The sequence below is a fragment of the Choloepus didactylus genome, chromosome 26, assembly GCF_015220235.1.
Source record: "Choloepus didactylus isolate mChoDid1 chromosome 26, mChoDid1.pri, whole genome shotgun sequence".
Classification (NCBI taxonomy): Eukaryota; Metazoa; Chordata; class Mammalia; order Pilosa; family Megalonychidae; genus Choloepus; species Choloepus didactylus.
The window spans coordinates 525,805-531,504 of NC_051332.1; positions in this window are offsets into that span (position 1 = coordinate 525,805).

The window sequence follows — 5,700 nt, forward strand, 5'->3', positions numbered from 1 at the left end:
CAATTAGCTCAAGAGTTGATAAACCCACACCCAATCAGGGCACAGGACACCACTCAAAAGCCACCATTCCCTCCCAAACCCCTTCCCTCCCAATGTGGTTTTTATTCTTTAAAAAATGCTGCTCTCAGAGAGCTGGAGCCATTTTCTTTCTTTTTGCTGGCTCCCATCTACTTTCTTCCTCTAATGAATCTTAAACTTTCTACTTAAAGCTTTGACTTGCTGCATTGTTTGGATTCTTTAATGGCTCTGACTTAACATCTGGTGCATGACTTGGATCAGAGGTTTGACTGAGGCTTGAGTCTCTGGCCTCTTAGGGGCAACAGAACAGCCTCTCAGTCAACCCTATTCAGAAGACTGACTAAGATTTGAGTTTCCCAGCCAGCTGGGGCAATGGGGCAGCCTTCAATATGACTCTGTTCCCTGAACTACACAGTCATTCAAGCTTCCATGCATTCAGAGGCTTGAGTCCATCAACTCAAACCACCTTGACATTATACTGGCTCACACTCATGGCTTTCAAATATCTACAACTAATTCAGCCCTTGGTAAGTGATGTCTTTCTGCCCAGATCCTCCCCTTGTGTGTTTTGTTTGGTGTCCTGGGGACACTTCAGACCACTGTAACACAGAAACTGGCTTCATAATTCTAAAAATCTGAGCACTCAGTCAAAACTCTCCAATGCTCTGGGAGTATTTTTCCCCATTTCAGCAGTCAAAGTAACTCAGGGGACACCTTGAGTGAATGATTGCATGAAATTTCCTGATCCCCAATGACAAACTGGGGATACCTGCTTTGTTGTGGCAATGGATCATGTGGATCTGGGTTGTTAGCCTCAGTTAAGCAATGTTTTGGTTGCCCTCTGTTAACCTCCAAGGGAACAGGGGGACCATGAGTCTCTCACAGGCAATCTCCCAAGCCTCCCATGAGCATAGCCCCAATTTGTGTCAGCCTTATCCAGGGAGACTGCAAGCCTCTAAAGGAGCAGGGGGACTGTAAGCCTCTCACAGATGATCTCCATAAGCCTCTGATGAGCAAATTGCTCTAACAAGCAACAAGCCTCTTAATGTTTTTTAAATTACCATGGGTAATAGCCAGTCACTTTTAAGTGACTCCAAAACTGAATTTTCTCCTAAATCTACTCCCCTCAGATGTTTACTCCACAATCTCCATAAACTTTAATTAGAAGGGGAAGTAAAACAAAAAAAAAAAACTTATTCATTTTGGTAATACAATTTGTTCACAATATCCTCTAGAACAACAAAAATGTTGGCCAGAAAATAGCACTTTCAATTGGCAAATTCTCACTGTACTTAATAATTTTATTTGGCACAATGGAAAATGGTCTGAAGCTCCCTATTCTCACGCTTTCAAACTCTTCAGTCCCAGCTATCTTTGTGCCATTCTGTCACCTCCCACCAAATCCTCCTCCTTCGTAAAAAATCTTCCAAGTCTTCTGCTCCCCCATACAGAAATTGCAAAACCCCCTAACCCTGAAAAGCCTTTAAACAGCATCTGCTCCTTTAACCCTGCAAACCTTCCCCTCCTGACTATACTTCCCCTTGCCATTCTTCTCCAAAGCCTTCTGCTCCCCTCCCCTTGTCCTTAACCCCTTCCCTTCCCAAAACTACTCCCATCCCTAATAAGCCCTCTTCTACCTCAAATATTCCCCCTCCTGATTCTTCTCCAACCTCTTCCACTTCCCTCCCCTCTTTCCCTACTCCCATGCCTAACCCTGCCCCTAATAAGTCCTCTCCTACCTTAGCCCCTACCTTTTGTCCCTCTCTCCTGGACTTTACCCAAACTCCCCAACCCCTTTCACTCACATGTTCCTTCTCCCTTTCAAACTTAAGCCAAATTAAAAAAATGGCTCAAGTACTTCTCAGCCAATCCAACCAAATTTACAAAAGAATTCAAATAGGTGTATCCATCAATTACTTGGGAATCACTGTGGTAAACCTAGAGTGTGTAAAAAAATAAGAAAATACTTTGCCATGAGCTAATTAAGTAGAGAAAACTTCTAGTAACCACGAAGCAAAGGCTTTAGCCCATATCCTCCTAAAAGGTACCATACCTGCTGAATAAGCTGCCTTATGGCACATAAAAGTTAAACATAGAAGAGGAGCCATGGAATGGTAAATAGCAAAAACATTAAAAATCTCTCTCTAATACTCTAATTTAATAATTGTTATACAAGACTATAAAGCTTATTTGTAGCTTCACCCTTGTTCAGTAATATAACAATAAACATATACATAGAGCCATAATGACTATAAAGAATTAAACAAAACTAACAAAGCAAAATACTATCATAGTATTTGAATTTCCAATTCATGCAAAGTTAAATCACTGTGTGAATTTAAAAAAAAATTTATCACCTATACATTCCATTAATCCCTGTCAAAAAATTGTTTATTACTCTTTCAAAATGTGTTAACTAAAGTATTTTAAATATTTGACATTATTCTAACAAGTTTAATGTTGATGTTGGTAGCATGTTGTATAGAAGGTATAAAGAATATTTTTTCTAATTAAGAGGAAAAGGAAAGTGTCTTTGTCCTAAATGACTGATTATTTAGGAATGTAGAATGAAGCCTGAATGGATAGAAAAAGTTGTAGAAGGTTTGTAAAATGAGAAATTTATTTCTGTAGTCAAAGTTAAAAAATAGATACAGAAAGCTATAAAAGGTTTGTGGGAAAATTGTTTCTGTTGTCAAAGTTAGATAATGCTAAAAACTAGTAATAACTGCTTAAAAATAGAATGTCACAACTTAAAGAAAAAAAGTGGTTTTATAAAACAAAATAAGATTAAGTATTCCAACCACCACCCAGAAGCAAATATTCAGTGTTATGGGTATGTGCCTAATAATTCACAAAATATAAAAATTCTTCACCATACAGCAAGCTCCTCATGTTACTGTCTCCTTCTGTTTTACTATCAACCCAGCCACTCTCTTCCTGCTTCTCCTATCCTACTTCTCATAATGGTAATTGTATGTTGTAAAATGTTTGCGTAAAAACAATATCAAAAATCATTTTGGTAACTTTTAATATGAAATTTTTAAAAAATATGTTTTTATTTTAAAGAAAATTTTCCTGAGATTATTGAGGCTCTGCTGCATGGTGACAGAGGGTGCTGTGAAACCAACCAGTAGAACCCAAGAGCCCACCATCTTTTTTCCCAGAAGACCAATGATGCTGCACTACAACTGTAAAAAGAAGATACCTCCCAGAGCTATAATTGTCAGTGTGATGAAGTTAAAACATAAAAACATAATTAACACTAAGTCCTGCTCCTATGAGGGGACAGCATATATGGTATTGTAAGCTTAACATCCAATGCAATTCAGGAAAAAATTGAGCATTCATTAACATTAAGTGCTGCACATATATACCAAATAAATATAGCAATGTCTTTTCAATATTAAATCATATGCAGGATAATAATAATCATGTTAAAATTATAGTAAACTAAATGCATTTTCTAAGTGGTTAATGAATTTACCATGAAATAGAAAATAGCCCTTATTACCATGGTTTTTATTCTGCTTGTCATTTGTTTGTCTTATTGTTGCCTGTATTTTATCTGTGAGTTTATGTCCAGAGCATCTTCCAGATTATTATAAGAACCTTTTCACACTTGCTCAGCAAGAGACAATTACAAGAAAACACCTCTGCCCACTTTCCCTTTTATAGGAGATGCTCACAAGATACTGTTTCTTAAAAATAAGAAAATGTCTCATAAAAGGGGAGATTTAATAGCTGGATAAGTAAAAGATCTTGGGAATTATCTTCAATATAATTCTTTAGCTAAAAAATGGTTAGCATAGTCCTCAATAGCCAATAGAGGGAAAAAAAACAAAACTTTTTATTAAAATCACTTCACTGAAGCAGATTTAAGTTATTCTAACCATGAAAACCCCTTGTTAAAATAACTTGATGTTGCTCTAATCTAAACAACAAAAACTTATTCTCTATTCCCAAGAACTTTCCCAGCACTGCCTGTGGCAAGATGTAAGGGATGTAACTATATAGTCTCATAATCAAGACCTTAAAAAGCAAGCCTAAATGAGGGGAAGACCTAAAAATAACAAGAAGATGCTAACTGAACAGCTTTCTGTCTTCTATTTTTTTCCTTTCTGCTTTCTTCCAGCTTCTGGACATTTATTTGTCTGTTTGGGGTTATAAAAACCCTATCAAGGCATTAAAAAAAAAACAATCTTTAAATAGTTTACCTAAATTAGTCATACAAAATAAAAGAGCACTAAATATTCTAACCACAACAGCAGGAAGAACTTGTGCAGTGTTAAATGAAACCTGTTGTTTTTACATCAGTACTACATGACAAATCAAAGAAAACTATCAAGTACTAAAACAAAATATAAACATAATAAAAGTCTAGCAAGTTTAGGCAACTCCTGGTTAAAAATTTCTCTCAAACTTTCTTTCATTCTTTTCTATGCCTCTACAAACTATTCTGCTCTCCCATTATTGGGCCATTAATTATCATTGTATTAATTTTCCTTTTTGCTCCTTGTCTGTTACAACATCTAATTAAATTTATCAATAGGTCAATAGCAGCCATGACTAACCAGCAAAATTTGAAAAACATACTCCTGTTGCCACAAAAATTCGAGAATTTACTCCCACCACAGCAAAAGCATCACTATCAGCCTGTTCCAGTGGAAGATGCCTAAACATCTATTTAATAATGCTAAAGCTTAGTTCAAGGCAACTATCCCCCAACTATGTCCCCACACAACCAGAAGAAGCTAAAGAAAGAATGCAATGCCCCTGCTCCCTCCAAAGGTTGCCTTGAGCTAAGTTAAAGCCTTAACCCAAATTTAACCCAAACTTTTGCCAATTTTATTAAAAGCAAAATGCAGGAATATCAGATCCCAGAAAAAGTATCTAACATATAGAAGGAATTTCTGACCCAGGGGTCCCACAGCTTATCTTATAGAAACCTGATGCACCATAAAATATGGGTTGAAGACTGTTTTAGAAATCCCAGTCATGGTGGTGCTTCAACCCCCAAAAGACAGATAAGGCAGGATCAGATATGTCCATAAGATGAATGACCATAAGCATGCAGAAAAGACCTGCTTCCTCCACATAGAGAGTACATCTGAATTTTGAAGAAGGGTAGTGTGTTAGTAACCTAGCAACCAATTAGCTCAAGAGTTGACAAACCCACACCCAATTAGGGCACAGGACACCACTCAGCAGACACCCTTCCCTTCCAATGCCCTTCCATCCCAATGTGGTTTTTTTTCTTTAAAGAAATGCTGCTCTCAGACAGAGCTGAAGCCATTTTCTTTCTTTTCACTGGCTCCCACCTGCTTTCTTCTTGTAATAAATCTTAAACGTTCTACTTAAAATTTTGACTCACCGCGTTGCGTGGATTCCTGAATGACTCTGACCTAACACAAAAGATTAAGGAAAACAAATAACCTAAAGTAACTACTCTTCCTCAGCCTCATGTTATTAGCTTGCATTAATGTGGTGTATTCAATGCAGTTGATTAAAATTACATTTCTAATATAAAAAAATGTACTTTTAATTCAGATCCTGTATTCTCTTATGGGTCATGTGTATTTCTACACACTCCTGTGTTTCTTATTCTCCTGTTTCTCATTCTAGTTATATATAATACTTCATGTCCCACTTATCTACTTTCACATACATATTTCTCTGCTGAAC